The sequence below is a fragment of the Myxine glutinosa genome, chromosome 2, assembly GCF_964187855.1.
Source record: "Myxine glutinosa chromosome 2, kmMyxGlut1.1, whole genome shotgun sequence".
In the NCBI taxonomy this organism is placed as follows: Eukaryota; Metazoa; Chordata; class Myxini; order Myxiniformes; family Myxinidae; genus Myxine; species Myxine glutinosa.
In genome coordinates, this window is record NC_136262.1 from 124,431,655 (window position 1) to 124,457,152 (window position 25,498).

The window sequence follows — 25,498 nt, forward strand, 5'->3', positions numbered from 1 at the left end:
CCTGGACAGCAAAGGTTTCCTCTTGGCACACCTCCCATGTAGATCAAATTTGTGCAGCCTCTTTCTAAAGGTAGACTCATGCACTTTGACATGAACAGTTGCAAGAGCTACCTGTAGGTCCCGTGATGACATTCTGGGGCTCTTAGAAACTGCTTTCAGCATCTTGCGGTCTGCTCTTGGGCTGAACTTGCTGTGGCGGCCTGGCCTGAACAAGTTGGCAGTTGTTTGGAATCTTCTCCACTTGTAGATGATCTTCCGGACAGTCGAATGATTGATTTCAAATTGTTTGGAGATCTTTTTAAATCCCTTCCCAGACTCGTAGGCATCTATAACCTTCTTTCTGAAGGCCTCAGAGAGCTCTTTTGATCTCGGCATGGTGATGCCGCACACTTCAACAACAAAGAGCAAACCAAACGAAATGTCTGAGCTTTAAATAAGACAGGTTCCTCCAAGATCCTCTCCAACGATGTTCTAATCATTTGCACCTGAGCTGGTGCACCTGATTCTAATTATAGATATTTGAAGTCTTGATAAATGTAGGGGTGTACTTAGTTTTTCCACATGCGAAATTTGCATTTATGTTTATTTAAATTATACAATGGACTACATAATGTAAATGTTTCATGATATTTGTTATATTATATCACCTTTATCTATCAATATTTTTGAAATGAAGATCAAATAGCTGTATGTTGAAATATGTTGAAAAAGTCAAAACTTTACATGGGGTGTACTTACTTTTTCACGTGACTGTATATATATATATATATATATATATATATATATATATATATATATATATATATATATATATATATATATATATATATATATATATATAATATATATATATATATATACATATATATATATATATATATATATATATATATATTTATATATATATATATATATATATATATATATATGTATATATGTATATATATATATATATATATATATATATATATATATATATATATACATATACATACATACCATACATATATGTCTCTGCCATAAGAAAGCCATTTGTGTGTCTGTGTGTGTGTCGCCATAATCTTAGTGATGGCTGAACGGATATTCATCAAACTTTCAGTGGTTCATCAGTGAGTACCAGGGAGTGTTTAGGCAAAAAAAAAACAAAAAAAAAACGTAAACAGAAAAACTTTATAGTGCCTGAGCCTTTGTATCTATATGAAAGGTAACATTAAATTAGTGTTTGTGTGTGTGAGCAGAGGGGAAGGGTGTAATATATTAAATATAAATTTTCGTTCTTGTAAGTCGGGGAATATAAAAAAAAAAAAAAAAAAAAAATTTGATTTCTTCTAAATGTCAACAGGATTAGAACATCACCGGGTACTCCTGCTAGTTTATATATATTTATATACTGTATATATATATGTATATATATACATATATGAATTGATATATATGTGGGAAAATTACATGTCCAGACCAGGAATCAAACCCAGTTCCTCTAGAAAACTGTACCCGTGCTCTGCCATCAGATCTATCTGGGCGACCCTGACTGAGTATGCAATTTTCCCACACATATGATTGCCACCCTCTTTCCGTCAATGCTTCCGGGGCACTCCCTGCCAACCATCGCAGCACCAACGGCCTTAACACGAGAGGGTCTTCCTCCAATGGGGGGTGGGGGGGAGGGGACAAATCCACGTCCTGTATTATAGACACCACTAGGGGCGTGGTGAAGCAATTAGATTAATGAACATAATTAAATAATTAAATTGATATATGTGGTAAAATTACATGCCCAGACCAGGAGTTGAACTCAGGGTTGCCCAGATGGCAGAGCATTAGAGAGAGAGAAAGAGAAAGAGAAAAAGAGAAAAAGATAGAAAGAGAGAAAGAGAAAGAGAAAACGAGAGAAAGAGATTTCATTCCTATTTATTGAAGGACAAACCTTTTCCACAAATGCAGACAGGTAAAAAAATGTTTACATGAAATCATTTCTACAAATACAAACAGTAAGAAAAAAAATCATGGTTACAAATAAATACAGACAGCAAATAAAAATTGATATATACAGTCATAAAAAAGTACAATTTTGAAACATTTCACATGAAACCAAATAAGAAAGCAATACTATATTTACAAGTTTACTGTAAGGACTCCGTCAGTTAAACTGCACAATGAACACCGTACACACCATCGTTTCTCGAAGTCCCCACAGTTATCAAAAGACAATTCTAGGTTCAGCCGAGACGACACCAATGACCTAAAAAAGACTACAGCGTTATCCACTGAAACAACACCGTTCCGGATCTTCCTCTTCCTGGACACATATAGCAAGTTTTGCCTCAGAAATTAAAAAGTTGGCTAAAAAACATTCATGCCTACATCTGGGTTTAATACTAAAACCAAATATAAAAAGACAATGTGTAAAAACCAACCCCAACCCTTGAATGACATGTGATAAAACAGTAAAAAGTGGTGCCAATCTTGGGCATCCAACAAAGGTATTTTAAAAAGTTCCTGGGCATCACAAAGGGCACTTTTCAAGGACATGTGGACACATTCGGTGTACTAAAACATTTGAGGGTAAAATGTAATGTGCCAATCGCCACTGCAAGTCTTCGGAGCGCTTGGCGATGGGTACCTTGTACAAAACAAGCCAGTTGATCAAAGTGAAATGAGTAGTCTGGAGCATTCTCCTCCAATGCGCTTGTGGTTCTGCAGGTCTATCAGGGAAAAGGGTTTTAGCACACATACCATAAACAGAGGATTTTCCCATCAGTTTAAAAGAGGTGAAACCTTGAAAATGAAGCAAAGGCTCTGGAAAGGGACGTTGGGATAAGAGAGGGCAAGCTTCCACCTTTGGAGCCGATTTTAGCCTGGTTTGCTTGAAAAAGTGCAGAATCACAGAAAATATCCTCCCAATGACTCGAATGGACCTAACTCCAGTGGCCACAGCGACATCAGCAGCTGGTTTCCACTTGTAAGGAGGGGATCTAAAATATTTAACAACGGTGCATCCAACATCAATAAACTTTTGCATAAAGGTGTGATCACTGCAGACCTCCTCAAAAATGGGGTTTAAAAAGATTGGCTTGTTTAAAAACATTTCAAGGGAGTAATTACTGTTATCACGGTGAATGGTAACCACCTGCCATGCCTCCAGCACACTCCTGTAGAACAGGGGGACTGATGCCATATCGACTTTCTTGGTGTCAATAAGGAACAGCTCCTGATCTAGCCGAGTTTCCCTACCTGCCGAAGCAGGCAGTGAGCCAAGGCCTTCCACGAGACGTCCGTGTACAGCAGTCGACAAAGCGACAGGAGGCGAAAAGCCGAAAAGCCATCATTTTACTGGTAATGGCAGTCAGACCCTGTTCTCCTTCAGCAACAGGTAGGTTTAACACACCAGGTTTGAGCAAGTGCTTACCCCTCCCCCCCCCCCCCAAAAAAGTTTTCAGTACCAAGAAAGATGCCAAGATAAAGAACTCCATCCCATGCCCATTCGAGTTGCTCGTGTAGAGTCGGAGGAGTGGCGCAATTTTGCGGACCAAGATAGAGAGCTCTGCTCTTTTTCCAATTAACTTTTGCGGAACTTGCCAAACTGAATTCATGGACACATTGGACCAAGGCCAAGACATCCTCGTCCGAGTGAACGATTGCACAAAGATCGTCTGCATAAGCAATCACCTTAAACGGGTTCGCCGCCGGTTGGGGAAGGAAACCAAGAAGACGTGCACGCAACTGAACAAACAAAGGCTCAATCGTGAGGGAGTACAGGAGGCCGGAAAGAGGGCAAACTTGACGAATGCCTCTACTAGCCGGGAAAGGCTGACATAAAATGTTGTTAACTTTTAGATAATGCGGGTTCGCCATAGCATTATCCCACCATTGATTGAGAGAAGAAAAAAAAGGCTTCCGCAAAAGCAGTGTGCCCCAGAAGGCCCGGAAAGCTTCAAGAAAAGCTTGATCCTTTAAAAGGTCCACATTAAAAATCCAATGTGCAGCTCCATAGTTCCGTATCAGAGAAAGAGAAAAGGTGACCATGTGATGATCGGAGAAACCGATTGGTAAACTATGCACATTGCCCAGCATGTTAAGAAAATTACTATTTATGTAAACACGGTCTAGCCTAGCGAAGGAAAGCCGACCGTCAAGACAGCGACACCATGTATATTGCCGTATGAGGGGGTTGTGAAGTCTCCACGCGTCAACGATTTTTTTTTCCGATAAAACCCTTGCCAGTGGGACGGTATTAGCTGGATGAGGTTCTTCACCGTTCTGGTCCATGGCAGACTCTAGAGTACAATTAAAATCCCCACCCAACCAAACAAGACTATTAAAATCTACGTGAGTGAGTGATGTTTCTAACTGTGTGAAGAAAGTGACCCTGTCAGTGCTGTCACTGGGTGAGTAGACATTAAAAGGTGTGTGCTAAAAACCATTGTAGGTTAAAGAGACACAAATTAGGTACCCCATAATTATGTCTTCAAAAACAATGTCAGTTTGGAGGAAAGAAGATGAGAAGAATGTAGCTACCCCGGCTCTAGGGCAAGCCAAGCTGCTGAAAAACCATTGGCCGTTCATCAACCTTCGCCATTGGCTTTCGCAAGAAGGGCTGCATCTTCTCTCCTGTAAAAGCAAGATGCCAATATGCTTTTCCTCAGTGAGGAATTTGACCTGGGTCTTACGCAATGGGGACCGCCCCCCATTGATATTCAGGGTAGCTACCGAAAAGGTCATGTGAGGAAGAAGGAGAAGGGGTTATATAGCGGAAGGTTGGTCTACTTGTAGCTCTTCCTTCGCTTTGATGATGTACTTTTTAAGGCGGTATATTTCTCGTTCCCCAACTCCAAGCTGGCTAGACTTCAGAACGAGATATTTCGCAGAGGTTATGAAGATTTTTAGGTCTGGAAAGAAATCTTTCACCTTTACTCGATTGTTCCGAAAAGTGTCTTTCAGGAATTTTAGAATTTCTGCGGGTTTGATGATCGGATCACCCTCCGGCTCATGGGATAACAACGCTTTGTTCCAAGCTTCGATGCTGATGCCAGAAGTGAGGGATGAGGCTCCATCGGAGTCATAGTCCAATTGATGAGCGTGAGTCTCACCCTCTATCAATAAAGCAGGCACCGGTGCAGCAGATGCTGCGTGCGCCATCCCCTGAATGTCTGCGAGTTTTGGAAGCATCTGCAAATCAGACAATGATGTAACAGGGGTTGTGAGATTCACCTCTTCATGACCCGCTATGGTCATGTCACGCTCCGGAATTATATGAGGTGTTTCAATGGCAGAACTTGTATATGCCATGGGAGCACAGCCTGGGACAACCTGAGGCACAACCTCCTCAGGTGCCTCATTCCCCGCAGAGACAGAAACTGTACATTCCATGTCAACACAATCTTTTTCAAATCCCCTGTTGCTGCTGCGTTATTAACGTTCAGCTGTTTGTGCTTCTTCTGAGCAGTAACAACAGTGAAACCTCTGTCATCCATGGAGGAATCCATCACTGCTGCTGTTGATATCAACGGCTGATTGTCCACAGCATCACCAGGTGCCGCCTGCTTAGGCGTGCCTACGACTACGGCTACGACTACGGCTACGACTACGGCTACGACTACGACTACGACTACGGCTACGACTACATCTACGGCTATGGCTACGACTACGACTACGACTACGGCTACAGCTACGACTACGGCTACGACTACGACTACGGCTACGACTACGGCTACGACTACGACTACGGCTACGACTACGGCTACGACTACGACTACGGCTACGGCTACGCCTACGGCTACGACTACGGCTATGACTACGACTATGGCTACGGCTACGCCTACGACTACGACTACGACTACGACTACGACTTCGACTACGGCCTACGACGTGCCTATGGCTTAGGTGTGCCTTAGCTACGACTACGGCTGATTGTCCACAGCATCACCAGGTGCCGCCTGCTTAGGCGTGCCCACGGGGCCAGTTACCTTCGTGCAGGCACCTTAACATGTCCGTGTTGCGCGCAAATGAAACATGTCGTCGTTTCGGTCGACACATATATTTGATAGTTGTGACCATTTAGCGACAGCGTTATAGTCGCATTAAGCGTCTGAGCGTTGTTTTTAAGGATAAATAGAACAATGACGCCGGAAGGTCATGATGTGTCGGCACGAGGCGTCTGCTCGAAGTCGCAGGGGGATCATGGATATCCGGGATACGACGGTGCCGAAACTATTAAGCGAAGAGACAATGTGCTCGCTTTTTATAAAGGGCGGTAAATTTGACAAAATGATTCGAACCGCCGGTGTGTCCATTGGACTAACACTGATGTAAATGTCCTGGGGTAAGGACAGACTGTGCTCGACCACATTATTAACGAGGCGTTCCTCCGATACAAAAACCACCATTCTGTGGTTCATCCTGCAGGTGGCGAGGAAATTATCCAGGCCGACAAGGCTACCAACACCGGTTACCAACACTGGTTACCAACACTGGTTACCAACACTGGTTACCACATCCTCAACGCTCAGTCCATCAGGCGGGCAAGTAATGCGTCCGTGTTTACGAGTCAATGACTCATACCTGCTATTGTACAATCGAACATTCGCCATAGCTATAAATAAATGAAAACTAAAGAAACGGTTTCAAAACCAAACAAAAGAGAACCTGTCGTGAGTAAAACCTGCAGGCGAAGGTAAAAGGAAAGTAAAAAGAAAAGAAAAGCCGATAGCCGACTATAATGAGAAACACGGCAAGCAGAGCACAGGCCCGGAAAACACATAGACCGTGGGGCAAGCCCATTTAGGATGTTATTTCGTAGTCCCCTCATTGGCAGAGGCCAAAAACCTCTGTCAAATGTATGAAAAAATATAATAATCGCAAAATCGTTTTGTTCTCTCAATAAACATCCCGTCTCTTCTTGAAAATCAATAAAATAAAAGCTTTATTTGGTCTCGGAATATCTGTTAAAATCGGCTATAAATAACCCTGCATCGACGAAATGAACCAATCACAAAGCAGTTATCGCATCCTCGTTCGCGACTGAAGAATACTTGACAACAACATGGCGGACGACGCCACTTCCGCGAAAGCCGTGGTAGCTGATAAAAACAGATGTTTCATTCACTTTTCTTCAGTAAATGAAGCCGTTCTGAAACCATTTACCGATACAACTTGGTCCAGAGCATTGGAATGTGCTCAGGTTTGGAAGAGTTCTGATGGAGAAAAGGCCAAAATCGCCACCGATCTCATAAGTTCCATCGGCGGTAGCTCGGACTGTGTGCAATTAGATCTACCCAGTACCAGTACGACAGCTACGACTACGAGTACGAGGGATCCGAAGCCTCATAATGCTCGATTCCATCGGCGATGCTATCAGAAATTCACCGATAAATCTAAGATAGAACAAGCGCAAAGAAAGAGAAGAAAGCCTGCAAATGACTGTCCTACAGAACTAATCAAAGGTGAGCTTCGTGGGTATTATATTTACTAATTTAGATGTGATCTAGTGATGATGAAAGCCTAGAACATTTGGCTTAGAAAGGCGACATTGACAACTTCGATCACAGATTTTGAAGTGAAAAAGTGACATTTTACATTTTCCATTTATTTGCCATGGGTGCGGTCAGCTCTGTTTACCAATGTAAATTATGTTTCCCGAACAAAGAGTGATGATCTAACATTTCGTAACGAGCATGACGGAGGCAGTCGCTGCAGTAGACCACTCCACCACCATTTGTCATATTCAAGCTAACCATGTTTTTATGAAATATAATCGATATTCATAGAAACGTATTTAAAAGGATATTAAAAGATTCAAAATCCACCGTGTGGCATAAATTACCATCATATTGATATGGATCCAGCTTCGTCTCTGTGCTGGTGCACGGAGACGACTTTGTGTTTATAGAAGTAAGCTAAGCGTTCAATTGTGCATGTTCTGTCCGAGAATGAATTATAACAACAATACTTTTTTATACTTACTCAATAGGCTTAGTCGGTATGCATTTTCATGGCAGCATCCTTGCAACAACACACCTTGCAACATCCTTGCATGCAACAAGCATCAGCTGGTGAAATTCCTTGTGGCAGAATGGAAGAGATGCAAGGCAGACCAGCTCAAAGGAATTCACTCGGTTGTAGCCCATGAAGACAAATGTCATTCAATTTGTACAGACACAGACGGAACTGTCAAGTTTGAAGCAATAGAAGAATTATCCTGTGATCACGAGGAAGCAGATACTCGCATGCTATTACACGCCAAGTACATAGCTGCTACAAGTAACAGCCCACCAGTTATCATCAGGAGCCCAGATACAGATGTATTTGTGATCGCCTTGGGACTTACTAATCAAATCAGTTCACCGCTGTACTTTTATACTCGTAGAGAGGACAAAGTGCGCACAATTGATGTCGGTGCTGTTCAGCAGGAGTTGGGAGATGAACTGACGGAAGCTCTCATAGGATTCCACTGTTTCACCGGTTGTGATTCGGTCAGTTCCTTTTATGGAAAGGGGAAACAAAGAGCCTTTAAACTACTGCAGAATAATCCCACCCTTATAGAGTCATTCAAGGAACTTGGTACATCTTATGACATATCTGTAAGGGTTGTTATGACATATCTGACATATCTTATGACATATCTGAAGGTCAGTCGTCTGGAAGGGTTTGCATGCCTACTGTATGGGCAGAAGGAAATTACTTCAGTAAATGAAGTGAGATATCTCATGTTGAAGACAGCAACCAGAACTGAAAGTGTCATGCCCCCAAACCAGGACTCCCTGAAAAAGCACATCCAGAGAGCTAACTATCAAGCCAGCATCTACAAGAAAAGCCTGGTGCAACACCAGGATCTGCCATCTCCTGCAGGCAATGGTTGGAAGATGGATGGCAATGAGCTCACAATTGACTGGATGGACCTAGCTCCAGCTCCTGAAAGTGTTCTAGAACTTGCATTCTGCAGATGTAGGGGATCAAAGTGTAAGCCTCCAAATGCTGAGGAGTCATGCTGTATCTCTCTTGGACTGAAATGTACAGATCTGTGCCAGTGCAAGAAATGTGAGAACATTCAGCTCCCAACAGACATTGAAGAGACAGAAGACCCCGACAATGGTGAAGGTGATGATGAGGAATATGGAGAGGACCTGTAAGTTCGCAAGTAAGGTGCTCAAGTATAAAATAATATAATACAAACATAAAGTGTATGCTACTCTATATATGACAAGGCAATTTCACCTAGTATATTTTACTAAATAAATTGGTAATAACATGATCAGACAAGTTATGTCGCTTTTTTGTGCAGATTTTTGATTGGGTTTAATGATCTGAATGCGTTTTCATGAACTGTCCATTACAAAATTATAATAATATATGGTGAGGTTAACCCATCCAGGACGAACCCCACGTATTAGTGGTTTGGTGAAATAACTGTTACAGTCATAAACATCATAGATACATGAGCAGAAAGAGCAAAAAAAATTACAAACTTTGAGCCCATTTTTGTCACAGTGCGAGATATAGTTCATTCACAGCTATATTTCTTTATGTAAATAGCACTAAATCATCAAATTGGCAACAATGCAACATTCAAAATCACTTTTTCCATTCAAATTGGCAATTTTATGGTTTCTAATTAAATTTATGTTTATATTTTCATTTCTAATAAACTACATCCCTTTGTAAATACTTTAATAGTGCAAGAAAAAAAAAATATTGCCAATTTGACTAATTAATAGATTATATAATTAATGTGCACTAAAAAAATAGGGAACACTGCATTTCTTCCTTGGTAACTATTGACAATTAAATTTATAAGGTTTATTTCCAATGCCAATGATATGAGGAGACTACGAAAGTATTTATCCAAGACATTAATAAGCCATCGCCCCACTGTCTAACAAGGTTATTTAGGCCTCGCAAACAAACTCACCGTGCGTGCTCTCTCTCTCTCACCTCAACAAAGAAAGGAATCACGGGGAAAACTTCACAAACACATACAAGGACACAAACGGAGTGAAATAGGGATAGGAGAGACACCAACACAGTACAGCACTCACAGTTCCACACACACAGCCGCCATGATGCCACACCCACTCAGGAAGAGAGAGAGAGAGAGAGAGAGAGAGAGAGAGAGAGAGAGAGAGAGAGAGAGAGAGAGAGAGAGAGAGAGAGAGAGAGAGAGACTGTTTCTTCCTTTTATTACAAGAGTACAAAAAATCAGTTATGTTCAGTCACAAAGAAACAAAACACAATAAAATGGTCTCAAGGAAAGGTTATTTTCAAGTCATCATCATCAAGTGTGCATATGACATCATTAAAAACCCACTTTTCTTTAAAACATGTTAAATTCTTGTTCATTTAAAAAAACCGGTACTCTAGCTTTAGTCTTGCATTTACAAGAGCCTTAAGGGTGAGCAGTACATCACATGACGAGTCAGAAGCGTTTCCCATTTTTTTCTTCCTGGATTTATAAATTGCAAACTTGGCCTGGCCAATTAAAAAATTCATTAAAACCACATTCCTAAGGGAAGACGGTCCTAAAACACCATAAATAAAAACATTGTGATTGAAGAGGGAACCAAGCTTCACAAAGCGTTCCTGAAGGAATGTAAAAAGAGGTTGCAATCGTTCACACTCCAGGTATATATGCGGTAGGGTTTCAATGGATGCACAGAAAGGGCATAGATTAGAGTTAGCAGTAGAAAACCGGTTCAGTAAAACATTATAAGGTAAAATCCAGTGTACAAGTTTCCATTGAATATCTCCAACATACTTTGGAGTAGGCAAGAGATAAAAACTTCGCCAATTGGGGCAATTGGGTGGTATTGGGGGTAAAACATCCCGCCATCGAAGCCTCGGGTGCTCAGAAAATGTTTTTGCGTATAAAATTTTAACGTACGCGTTGTACAGAGTTTTCTTTGGAAAGGCGGGAAGGGATAATGCAGTATCATCAGGGCTGTTCAGGCCAGGGGACAGATTAAGTGGCGGGCTGAAGACTAGGAGTTTGGGGAAGTCACCCGCTGTTTCCTCGGGGGAAGGGCCAAGTTCCTCGCAGGTATTACGATACGTTGTGGATATCCCTTGAAGGAACCGAGAGATGATCCTGACAGATTTTATTCCGGTTTTTTGTGCCACAGCGGCAGCACTCAGCCGGCAGCTCCCAGACTCTGTCATGAGGTCTTTCACTCGCAGCAGCTTGGCATCAACAAAACGTTGAACGAGTCCCCTATTATTCAAGCTGTTTTCCAGGAAGGGGTTGTAGCATAGGGGCTCGTTCAACAACATTTCCATGTTGTATGTTGCCATTTCACGGGAAAAGGACAGGGCTTGCCAGGCGTTCATCACCCCTTGGTAAAAGGTGGGCAGCAAGGATGAATCGATTTGATGAGGGTTCATCAAGAAAAGTTCTCGGTCGTAACCCAGCTTGCATGTGAGCTGTAATATGCAGTTAGCCAGAGGCCTCCAGAGTAGGGCTTCATCTCCATATACAAGTTGGCGCACGATATGAAGCCGGAAGACCATAATCCGGCTGCGGATATCAATAAGACCTTGGCCACCTTCAGCGAGTGGCAAGTATGCCACGGGGGGTTGGAGCCAGTGTTTCCCGCTCCAGAAAAAGTCGACAATGCTCTTTTGCAGTGTAATAAGAAGGCTCCCAGGCGGTTGTAGGCATATCATCTTATGCCATAGCATAGAGGCGACAAGATTGTTAATGACGAGAGTTCTTCCGCGGTACGAAAGTTGGAAAAGAAGTCCTTTCCAGCGGGCCAGTTTTGCCATTACCTTGTCTGGTAATCCCACCCAGTTCTGCTGCTCAAAGGTGTTGTCTCCGAGGAAAATACCGAGGTATTTAATGCCACTTTTCTGCCAGTTCACTCCTCCTGGTAGGACAATTGGCGGACAATCTCCAGGTCCTATCCAAAGGGCTTCACTCTTCTTCCAGTTTACCTGGCCTGAACAAGCCTGACAATATGTTTTTAATGCCTGAGCCACCGCAGTGACGTCAGTACTATTTTTTATATAAATACAGACATCATCTGCATAGGCAGAGACTTTTAGCGGTGTGGTAAGAATTGATCCAGTGAAGCCAGAAATGTGCGTACGTAATTGGAGCAGAAGAGGTTCGATGGCAAGAGAGTATAAAAGTCCAGATAGCGGGCAACCTTGCCGTACTCCCCGTTGTACAGCAATGGGGCTACACAATACTTGATTAATTTTAAGAACACTGGATATATTACAATACAAAAGTTTAACGTACGAGATAAAAATAGGTCCAAACCCAAAATTCTCTAAAACTCTAAAAAGGTACATGTGGTCAATACAGTCAAAGGCTTTTCCTTGGTCAATAAAAAACAGACCAACATTCATATTAAAATTGTTACAAAACCGAATGGTATCACGGATAAAAAAGATATTATTAAAAATAGTACGTCCAGGAATACAAAAGGATTGATGTTCTCCTATTAGTACATTCATAAAAGGTTTCATTCGATTAGACAAGGCTTTGGCTAAAATTTTATAATCCGTACATAAAACAGAAATAGGACGCCAGTTCTCTATAAGTTGAGTGTCCGCTTTCTTAGGAATTAAGGTGGTGACTGCTCTCCGGCAACTCCACGGCAGTTGTCCATCCTCTAAACATTCATTCAATACCCGCAGTAGGTGAGGTCCAATGGTGTCCCAAAAAAACTGGAAAAATTCACTTGTCAGCCCATCCAGTCCAGGGGCTTTATCAGGTTCCAAGGCCTTCAAGGCAGCGGTGAGCTCAGGTAACCTAAGAGGATCCTCCAACTGCTGCTTCTGATCCTCCGCCAATGTTGGAAGGTTAGAAACAAGTTCCGATATTGCATCCTGGTTAATGTCATGCCGCATAAACCGTTGTTTAAAATGTTTCCGGGCACATTCCCTGATTCTGCCATCTTCATAAAGGAGTTCCCCATCATGGAGCAAGCGTGTAATCATTGACGAAGAGGCCCCCCTTTTAAGGCTGAAGAAGAATTTGGTTGGAGCATCAAGGTCGTGTATGTACCTCATCTTCAGGCGCAATAAAGCATTTTGTGCTCGCCTTTCGGATATGGAATTCAGTAAGGCCGTTTTTCCATGGATTTGTTGCCTCATTCCCTGGTAGCTCACACTTGCGGTTCCCTGAAGCTGTTCCTGTAATTCCAGGATTTCATCTTCAAGTAAGGTTGTGGTTTTTCTTTCCTCTTGAACACCATACGCACGATATTGTTGGCAGAACAGTCTGATGTGCGTTTTGGCATTATCCCACCATTGTCTGAGGTTTGAGAAATTCCCTTGGGAGGCAACCAGAATATTCCAAATTTCCGGAAAAATGTCCTTAAAGGTACTATCATCAAGTAAGTTGTTATTAAATTTCCAAAAAGCACTCTTGTGTTTCGGGCAGGGGGCAGAAATTTTGAGAAATGTTGCGCTGTGGTCCGAGAATCCTGATGGGCAAATTTTGGATGACAGAACGAGGCGTTCAAGTGGAGGATTAATATAAAACTTGTCCAAGCGAGCAAGTACAATATTACCCTGAATACATCGACACCATGTGTATTGCCTGATTGATGGGTGCTGTACCCGCCATATATCTGTCAAATTCATTTGTTTTAAAAATTTGGTGAGAGGGATTGTGGAGGCAGGATGGGGCTCTGCACTGTTCCTGTCGAGTTGGGGTTGGAGGGTGCAGTTAAAATCTCCACCAATACAAACATGATTGTCTTGGTTTTTTAGGGCGTTTTGACTGTCGAGGGACGTTAGGTGTGTCCCAAGGTCATTAAAAAAAACTCGCCGAGCTACAGGCGTACTTGGGGCATAGATATTAAAAATAGTATAGAATTTTCCATAGTAGTGGAATTCTAGGGATGCTAGGGATCCCTTGTGTATTTCGTCGAATTTAAGCGATGAAGGCGAAAAGGAGGGGCTAAGAATTATTGCGACACCGCCTTTGCGGGAGTCACCGTTACTAAAGAAGGACAGGCCGGGGAAGAGCCTACACCACTCTGCGACACAGCAGTCGTTGGCATGGGTCTCTTGTAAGAGGGCAATGTCAACTTTCTTCTGCAATAAAAAATCCCTTACTTGAACTTTACGGACAGAGCTACATCCTCCGTTAATATTCAGGCTACAAATGGAAAAACTCATTACAGCTATAAGGAGGAGTGACCACCACTCAATTTTTTGATAGCAGTTCATTCTTAGCTTTTTGCAACCACTTCTTTAAACGGTGACGTTGGGAGGAATTGAAATTAAAAACGTGGGGCCGTTTTACCATCAGTTTAGCGGAATGTATAAAATCAGGTAGCTCCGGAAAAAAGGTTTCTATGACAACATTCCTTTTTCGGAATGTGTCCTTAAGAAACGTTTTTATCTCGGAGGGAGGGATTGGAGGGATTTCTTCTTCCTTAAGGCTACCACATTCACTAACAGAGTCATCTATATCAGATGGCTCAGATGGTGTGTCACACTGGTTTTCATCATTTATCTCCTCACCGTCATCACATCCCTCCACGTTATCGGATGGGGCATAGTCCATAGAGGGGGGGGACGGGGAGGGAGAGAAATGAGCCATCTTCAGGGGAGGGGGGGGGGGGGTACTAATTTTTGTGGTTCAACCATATCAATTTCTCGGTCAGTCGACAAGGGCGAGGATTCATCCACATCTATGTCCTCCAATACCGAGAAACGATTTTCTGTGACGAGGGACAAATCTAGGCCAGAGAGGAGGGCCTGTCGGTTTTCAGTTGTAGGTTTTTTAAAGAGGTGACCGTTTTCATCTGTTGTTTGCAGATGTCTTTTTCCTTTTGGGCAGACTAATTGAAACTCGTCCTGGTTAGTGGGAAGAGATTGCAAGGGTTTGGGGGGAGGGGGGGGGAGGGAGGACGTGATCATCGGGAGGGGGATCCCATCGGCTACCACGGCGGGAGAGGTAGGATCAGTTATAGCAGGCAACAAGCTGTGATTGGACGATGTCGCCTGGGGGGGGGGGGAGATCTATAGTTAACAGGAGATGGCTGCAATTAGATCCTTCAGTAGAGGGAGGGGCCCCTGTTTCAAGGGGAGGGGAGGGGGGTACGGCGGGGGGGTTTGGATTGGTGGTAAGAGGGCTTGGGTCGGTGGTGGACAGATTGGGATCAGTGGTGGTAAGGCTTGGGTCGATGGTGGGAAGGTTCGGGTCGGTGGTGGGAGGGCTTGGTTCGGCGGCGGGAGGGCTTGGTTCGGTGGTGGGAAGGTTTGGTTCGGTGGTGGGAAGGCTTGGGTCGGTGGTGGGAGGGCTTGGGTCAGTGGTGGGAGGGTTTGGACCGGTGGTGGGAAGGTGGGGGGGTTGTTTATTCCCGGTTCGGAGGGGAGGTTGCACTTGTGGAGAATTCTCTTTTCGGGGGCAGTCATGCTTAACATGCCCAAATTGTCCGCAGCCAAAACATTTTAGAACGTTGGTGGACACGTACACTGTATATTCGTTCTGTTGATGTTTTAATTTTATTATAAGGTTTAAATCCTTCTGGGAATTTTTTTAAATCATAAACACTTGCCGCCGGAATGAAACCACGTGCCTTAAATCGTTGTTTCGTGACCCGAAGGGAATCATGGAGATACGAGACACGATGGTACCGTATCGGGACAACTCTTTAATTAGTACATCGTCGGATACAAATGGGGGGCAATTTGATATCACGACTTTTATCGCTGGGCTATCTAGTGGGGAAATCATTACAAATAAATCTGGATCGATTGTCAAACCCTGTTCGACAATTTGTGGGACACAATCCACGTCGGACAAAAAAATAACGATCCACTTGTTCATCCGCGAAGCGGCAACAACCTTGTCGATCCCGACAACACGACCGGTTGCGAGGACAACGTCCTCGACACTAACCTCACGTTCCGGAGGTACACAAAAGAACCCGTGCTTACGGGTCAGGCTCTGAAAGGCCGTAAATCGAGATAGTGCAGCTGCCATGCTGGAACAGCTGCACTTACAACCCCTCCCCAACTCGGGGAGGGTGAATATATAATACAATCTTCCCTACCCGAACTCCGGGAATGGGAAGCAATCAGACCTCTCCGATTTCCCTAACTTCGGAAAAGGGAGGCAACAAAACAAACTGAAGGAAGGATAAACGAAAGGAAAAAAAGGAAATAGAGGTTTAAGATGAAGGAGCAAACACCGATCGGGCGACGCCCAAAAACGGCGAACCCTTACCAGCGATCACCCTGTGCTCTCCGGCTCTCTCTCCCGTCTCAACGTATATGGGAATCACCAGGAAGACTCCACGAACAGGTACAAGGACACAGAGGGGGGAAAACGGGGGGGGGGGGGGGAATGGAGCAACAACACAGAGCACTCACAGGCCTCCACAAGCAGACGCCATGACAGTACAACCAGCATGCAAACGACCAGCAGGGGGCGCGAGAGAGAGAGAGGGGGAGAGAGAGAGAGAGAGAGAGAGAGAGAGAGAGAATTTTATGTGCTTTTATTATAAAAGTATCAAAACACACATGGAAGAACACCGCAAAATTTTTACAAGAAAAAGAAAGTTGTACAAGCAAAAAGAAAGTATGTACATGTATATGTGGACATTGAGCATAAGTATAATTTACAAAAACAAACTCAACACCTCATCTGTAAAACAATCGTCGTTCACACTGCCGAAACTTATCCGGGCCGACACTATTCCTTTAAAGCAAAACAGCACATTTTCATCTCTGCCACTCAATTTGATCTTTCTAGTTTTATATATTGCAAGTTTAGCAATTCCGCACAGAAAATTCAAGAAAGGGACCACTGTCTTGTTCTTGGTGCTCCTTTCAATGCCATACACAAAAATTGCAACAGAAAAAACAAACTGAAATTTATAAAAGAGCTGTTGGAGGAAACAAAAAAGGGGTACCAATCTCTTACATTTCACAAAAGCATGGGTCACATTTTCAGCCTCTTCACAAAAAGGACAAACATTCAGTACAGAAGGATCAAACTTATTAAGTAAGTATTTGGTGACCAGGGCCTGATGAACTAGTCTCCAATTTAAGTCTCCGGTTCGACCTAAGGTTGGAGACCTATACATCTCTTTCCACACTGGAGATAGGAACGAATTAGCCGGAATGATCTCATCCCACCGATTTTTAAAAGGTTTTGTGAAACCCGGTATAAGCACCTCTTGGCATATCCCATAAATAACTTTTTTTCCCATCACATGGAACACACCGCAACTATCTGACTTTGAGAAGACACCCTGTTGTTTTTTTGAGGTGACTTGGAGCTCGGGGAAATAGAGACGAGAGTCCACCACTTCATCTGCCCCAGTCCACCCGATATTTAATTCCCTGAAAGTTTTAATCACAACTCTCAAAACTTTGTCCACCATTCTAGATGACCGAACCCCCACTTTTGATGTGAGAGAACCGGTGGATAACCATCCATTTAGGGAAGGCTTCATCAGGTCTCGCACTCTGTTTATTCCATTACAGGTGAAGCAATGCATAAATGACCTGGAGGTTGAAATTTCAGGGAATAAAGGATTCAGAACCAATGGCTCATGCATATATTTTTTTGCATCGTAGGACACCTCTAATCGTTGTATTCCAAGGACTTGCCAGGCATTCAGAAGGCTCTGATGAAACTCGGGGAGCAGAGTCGTGTTGACATGCTGCAGGTCCATGAGGAAGAGCTCTCGGTCATACTTCAACCCATCTGCTTCCTGCAGCCAAGCGTTTGTGAGAGGCCGCCACGGGACACACTCACCATACAATAAACGCTTTATCGTCCACATGCGGAAAGCCATTATCCGACTCGGAACATGTATCAAGCTTTGGCCACCTGCATTTCGGGGTCTGCACACCGTGTCTGGTCCAAGCCAATGGTGGCCTCCCCAGAAAAACTGAGTTAGAACCCTCTGAATGCCTGTGACCAAGTATCTCGGAGGTTGGAGGGGGATAACTTTATGCCAAATAAAAGGAACCACCAGGTTATTTATTATTGTCACCCTTGCCTTAAGCGATAGAAGGTGGTGCAACCGTTTCCATCCAGCCAGTTTCTGCTTAATTCTTTCCAAGAAACCCTCCCAATTTTTTTGTTCATATGCTTGGACTCCGAGAAATAACCCTAAATATTTAAACCCCTCTTTGTTCCACTGCATTCCTCCTGGTAACACAGGCAGAGCTGAGGAAGGTGGACTGGGGCCCACCCATAAGGCAACACTTTTGTTCCAATTTACTTTTGCCGTGGAGGCGAGCTCAAACTGGGACAGACATCGAAAGACCTCACCCACATCATTTTGGCTGGAAACAGCAACACAAATGTCATCCGCATAAGCTGAAGTAACCATTTTGTGGTTTTTTGTTAAGGAGACTCCTTCCACTGAGTTTCGGAGCAAAGCTAGTAAAGGTTCGACCGAGAGACTGTATAGCATTCCTGAAAGCGGGCAGCCCTGACGGATGCCTTGCTGAAAGGGAAAAGGGCAACATAAGCTGTTGTTTACCTTCAACAGACAGGATGCATTTTCATACAACAACTTAACATAGGAAACAAAATTTTGTCCAAAACCAGCTCTCTGTAGTACAGCAAACAAAAAAGAATGGTCAACACTGTCAAAAGCTTTTTCTTGATCTAAAAGAACCAAACCAAAACCATGAGATGTAGTACGACCGAGACTGATCAAGTCTCTCACCAAAAAAATGTTATCGTAAATAGAACGCTCAGGAACACAATAAGACTGATCAATATCAATCAAAAGGGGGGTGACTTCCTTTAGACGTATCGCGAGCGCCTCCGACAATATTTTATAGTCCGTATTTAGGAGTGACACAGGCCGCCAATTTGTGGCGTCTTGCAAGTTCCCTTTTTTTTGAAGGAGACACAAAACTGACCTCCGGCAACTTAGTGGCAATTCACCTTGTTCAAGGCTATCATGAAAGATGTCAAGTAGAGTAGGGCCTAGAATGTCCCAAAAGGCCTTGTAAAATTCAACTGGGAGGCCGTCAAGTCCAGGGGCTTTCCCATCTTGAATTCCTTTAAGAGCAACAGTAAGTTCTCCGAGAGAGATGCCAGGCTCCAGTTGTCGCTGGTCTTCAGATAAAGATGGGAGCAGTTCAAACATCTCGTTTCTGTTTTCCTGGTTCACAGTTCTCAAGGCAAACAGCTTTGAATAAAAGTTTTGTAATTCATCTTTGATGTCACTTTGAGAAGACAGAAGCGCACCGGCAGAAGAGCGCAAAGCGTGACTTTGTTGAGGGATCTTGGCTGTCTTTTCCAGGTTGAAAAAGTCTTTGTTTGGTTTGTCAAGTTGGATATTGTCCATTCGCAGTCGGACGAAAGCACCAGATGCACGCTCTCTCACCATTTCAGCCAGTAGTGTTCTTTTCTCTGACAACTGCTGGACATTTTCGTTGGACATTCCAGATTTCTGCTCACAATAAAGTATATCGTTTTTTAAGGCAGTTATCACACTGAGTGTGTTACAGGTATTATAACGACAGTATTGCTGGCAAAAACACTTAATTTGGGATTTTGTGCAATCCCACCATTGCCTTAAATTTAGGTAGGAAAACTTTTGCATTTCACATTCCTTCCATACCATTCTGAATGCTTCTTTGAAATGCTCACTTTGTAAAAGTTTGACATTGAAAGTCCAATATGCACTTCTACACACGTGATGAGGTAGGCCACATACAACAACAACCATGTGATGATCAGAAAAACCAGATGGCCTTATATATGAATTCTTGACAAGATTAACCTTATCATGGTTAACATAAAATCTATCCAAACGAGCCATTGTCAAAAGATTTCTTGCGGCACAAACCCACGTGTACTGCCGGATATTAGGGTTCTGTACCCGCCACACATCCACAAGTTGAAATTTTTTAATGAGCTGTGCCAAAGGCCTTGCACTCGGTGGATGAGGCTCAGGAGTGTTTCTATCAAGTTGTGGGTTGAGGGTACAGTTGTAGTCTCCCCCCAAGCAAACCAACATGGACAGGTCAATAGTGCTTAAAAAACCTGCTAACTTGTGAAGAAAAGCACTTCTTGCAGAGTTCGCACTAGGGCAGTATACATTAGTCGTGCAAATCTTTTGGTTACCGCTGACAAACTCCACAGATAGTAAATGGCCCTTGCAAATTTCTCTACATCTGATCTCCAACGGCTGGAGTCTAGGATGTAAGACTACTGCAACACCAGCCTTGGCATCAACGAAAGCACTGGAGAAAAAGTGACAACCTTTAAAGATATTACGCCACTCAACCTCAGAAGACTGATTTGCATGCGTCTCTTGTAACATCAGCACATCAATTTTTTCATTCTGAAACATTTGAAACACCTGGAGGCGACGCACACAACTGCGACCACCGTTGATGTTTAAGGATGCTACTTTTATCTCCACTCTGTTAACTATTCATAAAGTTCCTTGCCCGCTCAAGTTACACATTTTCTTAGCCTCTGGAATTGAGGTTCTGACATGTTAACCTGATAAGGTTCACGAATCATGTTCTTTGCAGTCAAAATAAAATCATGCAGATTCGGAAAGTAGTCTTTGATTTTTACATGTCTTTTCCTGAACGTTTCTTCAAGGAACTTGATAACATTTTCTTGAGAAACCATGGTGATGGTATTGTCATCACACGCCTCACTCTCTTGAGCACTTGAAGCACTAAAGAGTGGAGTAGAAGAGGTTTCATCAGAATCAAGTGCTTCATCTTGATCTGCATCTTTTCCTCCTATTTGCTGAACACTTAGTTTTGGAAACAGCAATTCTACAGGGTCAAGGACCTCCGCACTCTTTGCAGACCCTTCCAAATTTACCATATCCTCTGTGGCTATAAGTATGTCCCCCACCTCATCATCCCTTTCATTTTTATCTGTCAGGGAAGGGTTAACGTTATCCTCACAGTCGCAAGGACTTTCCCCTTTATCTATTTTTTCCTCACTAGCAGATCCAGCTGCTAACTCGTCTGAGCGAGTTTGGTTATCAGGACAAGGACTTACCACATCCTGAGAGGATCGACTATTTTCCGGGTCATACTCAATCTCAGCAAGTGGTGCAAGCGAATCTTCCTCACGTACATACACTTCCGGTACCATCTCCATTACCGCCTAGGAGTTTCCGGTGTAGGCCTCACCCTGGAGGTCCTGCGAACCTGACACGATCTGAATCTTATTTTGTTTTTCTTCGGAATCACAGGATTCATCACTTGAACGCTTCTGACCTTTTTTCCTGGTGTCCACTACGGATACTTCCATGGTATCGTCCGCACTGTCGTGTATCGTGGACGAAATGAGAGAGGGTTCAACCACTTTTATTCCCACCTTAAGTGGAGGGGCAGGGTTAGTCACCTCACGTTCTAAGTCTATCACTCCCTCCCCCACCCCCCCCCCCCCCCGGTCGAGGGGGACGGGTCTGGCGCTTCACTCACCGCAGTCGGTGCGGTGGGTGGATTAACCACTCGATCCGCCTCCTCCCCTTCATGGTGCGGTGAAGAGTCGCCGCTCCTCACCAATCCTCCGCGTTCCTGCGGTTTAACCGCATTGGGACGGGCACTCCTCACATGCCCGTAAGCCCCACACTCGAAACACGTGATAGCCTCCGAAGAGGCATACATTTTGTATTCAAAGCCGTTGATTTTCACACTCAACACGACATTGAGCGTTTTTACATTTGCAGGCAGTATCATGTACACCACTCTCTTAAAGGACATGACATGTTTGAATCGATCGCAAACATTTCGCATCGGCACCATCGAAATCCTCGATACGACCTTACCGAACTTGTTTAATTGTTCACGTAACTCCTCATTTCTAATAAATGGCGGGATATTACTGATGTTAATCTTTACCGTCGGGGCTTGTAAAGCAAACACAGAGAGGAACGTGTTCGGTTCAATGAACAAGCCTTGTTCGACTACACTCGCTACCATGTGCTCCTCGGACAAAAAAACGACAAATTTCTTATTCATACGAGAGGCAGCGCGAACACTGTGTGCACCAACGATGTTTCCAATGGCGGAAAGCACATCGTTAATTTCCACCTCGTTGGGAGGAACACAAGCTAGCCCGTGTTTACGAGTTAGCGATTCGTACGTATCAATGCGGAAACGTTCGCCCGCCATTCTAACTCGACCAAAGAAAAGTTCGTAGCCAAGAACCGAGAGAACCCAATGTTTGTCGAACACCAACAAACAGATCAAATTCCCCCCCCCCCCCCTTGTCCGGATCGGACAAGAAGGTATCAAACCTAAATAATCGAGCTAAAGTAAATAAAAAACGTGCGTTCTAAGCACAAAAATGGCTTACAAAGCGCCGTCAAAGCCAGTAGGCCGCACCCAACAAGGGCCCGCTCTCAATCCTCTCTCTCTCGAAGACAAGGGTGCAGAACGGATGAAAACACAATGCCGAAGCACACAGGATGGAGAAGGAGAGGGAGGGGGGGCAGGGGAGGGGAGGGGAAAACGCAACGGGCTCACCAAAGCACAGAGCAGTTGCTCACAGCCGCCATGACGCCACACCCAACGCACCGACAGGGAGAGAGAGAGAGAGAGAGAGAGAGAGGGAGAGGGAGAGGGAGAGGGAGAGGGAGAGAGAGAGAGACTTGACTTTTAAACCCTTTTTATTATACAAGTATAAAACAAGAGCACACCAAACACCAAACACCAAACCAAACCAAACACCAAACACACCAAACCAAACCAAACACCAAACACCAACACCAAACCAAACCAAACACCAAACCACACCAAACACCAAACACCAAACCACACCAAAGCACACTTCAAGGAAATCCACCTATTCATAGAAATCCCGAAAGGGAAAAACAATCAATGCACTGCAATCCAAACAACAGAAAAGGCGAATATACCAAAAAAAAAACACATGGAGAAAACCTAGGCATAATTTCTAAACTAGGCATAATTCATTTTATATGTACAAATTTACATTCGCATTTGCAAACATGAGGAGAGACGGAAGAAAGAAAGAGTAGGTCAAGACAAGGGGGAGAAAAAGGCCGGCAAGGAGAAGCATGGAACAGTGTATGAGAACAACCGAAATATATTATAAAGAAATTATTAATTTGTTATCTTGGACTTTACAAATCCCTTCAACACACCAGGTCGCAATAAAATTTGCAAGGTCGTTTGCATTTTGGGCATAGTTGAATTCAAGTTTGAGCCTTGCTGACACCAAAGAACTAAAAAAAAACATAATACTACATTCTTGCATGGGTTTACCGCCCAGTATCGCCTTCCGTGACAGGTATACAGCAAGTTTAGGGGTAGTGGTTAGGAAACCGAATACAATAGATATAGTTTCCTTTTTGGGAGGAAACCCAAAGATGTAAGCCTTCAAAGAAAAGGTAATCCGCAATCTATGGGAAATAAAATTTAACCAATAAAGCAAAGGATAAAGTCTTTCACAATTAATGAAGCCATGAAACAAGTCTTCCCTCTCCGGACAAAAGGTGCAACAGCCGGAAATGGGGGGGAAAAAACGAATGACAGCATTGGAAGGAACAATCCAGTGGGCCAAACGCCACTGGAGGTCACCTGTTCTTTTATATATAAGTCCAGCATACATTGTATCCCATAAAGGCTCAGAGGGGGGACCGGGAGGCAAGAGTCCTTTCCACCGGGTAACCCCAGCTAGAGGTGGGTCCCAAAGAAGTAGTTTAACACAAGACCTATAAATGCTCTTGCTGCTCATTGCATGGAAGGGGGGTGACCCTGTATTCATGGGGGCAGATCATTTGGGGTAAAAGACACAATTAATTTTGGAACTGTGGGCTCAACCTATGCATCCTGGGTCCAATGTAGGCCTAGCTGGTGGCCTCTTCGGATCACCGCTCTTAGTATGTTCCCGATTAACCTCCTGGACCAAACACCTGTTAGGTCCGCCAGCTCATTCGCAGGTTTACATCCATGCCCAGAGTCATGCCGGAGATGACACACTTTTAAAATGTTGGCCACTATAAAATGTTGGCAGAAATCGCGACTCCTCGGGATATCGGGGAAAAGTGGATTGAAAAATATAGGCTCGTGCGCAAACATGTTAATGCCATACGAGTCTGTTTGACGACTTATCGAAACGCCCTGCCAGGCATTCAAGAGGCTCTGATAAAAGACTGGAAGTAGAGATGCATCAACGTGTTGTAGGTTGGTTAAAAACAGTTCCTGGCCGTAACCGAGCCTTCCAGCTCGTTGAAGAATAGAGCAGGCCAAGGGCTTGCCTGGTGAGTGTTCTGCATAAATCAAGCGTTGGATGGAGCGGAGCCGGAAGGCCAACAGGCGGCATTTCACGTCAACAAGACCATGACCACCCTCGGCAGAGGGACAACATATGGCGCTGGGTCGAAGCCAGTGGTAGCCTCCCCAAAAAAAATCCACCAGTTTTCTCTGAATAGCTTGAAGCAAAACCTCCAGTGGTTGCAGGCAGATGAAACGGTGCCACAAAAGGGTAGTGACTAGGTTGTTGACAACCAGCACACGACCTTTATAGGAAAGGTGGGGTAGAGCTCTTTTCCATCGCTCAAACGCTTATCCACCTGGTCAATGATCCTCTCCAATTGTTTTGGACATACTGAGGAGGACTGAGGAAGACGCCCAAATACTTGATGCCATCGTTTGCCCACACTAGCCCTGCAGGAAGGGGGGGGGGTGGTGGTAATAACGGTGGCACAGGTAAGTCATTGTTGGGAAAAGGGAACCATAGAGCCTTGCTTTTCCCCAATTGCATCTTAATGATGAGGCAACCAAGGCAAGGTTGAAGTCCAACAAACACTTTGCCAAGGCGTCACTGTCGCATTTTCTTTTTATGATGACACATAGGTCGTCGGCATATGCAGACAGGGTCAAAGGGGGGTGTCCTGGAGAAAGAACAAGTCCAGGGATATCTTTTCTGAGAGCGATTAAGAGAGGTTCCAAGGCGAGGGCAAATAATACACCTGAAAGTGGACAACCTTGCCTTACCCCTCTCTGAACCTTTATGGGTGGGCAAAATTCGTTGTTAACTTTGATCAAGCTGGAGATGTTTGAATATAACAAAGCTTATGTAGGCTCTAAAATTAGCACCGAGCCTGCAAGCTTGTAACACATGACACAAAAACTCATGATCAATGCTATCAAAGGCCTTTGCAAGGTCAAGAAACACCAATCCAAAATCCTCTTTGACACATTTACCGGTTAACAAATCTCTGATTAGGAATATGTTGTCGTAGATGGATCTGCTATGGATGCTGCAACTTTGATCAGGTGACACCAGAGCACCAATAACTGTCTTCAACCGGTTCCCAAGGACCTTGGAAAACAGTTTGTAATCCGTGCACAACAAAGAGATCGGATACCAGTTTGACAGGTGTCGGAGATCGCCGGTCTTTGGTACCAGGCAGAGTACTGCTCTTCTAAAACTGAGCGGTAATTCTCTGGATAAAAGAGACGCATCCAGAACGTTGAGCAGCTCTGGCCCAAAATGTCCCAAAATGTCCAGAATGCCAAAAAAAATTCGGCGGGTAGGCCATCGACGCCTGGGGCC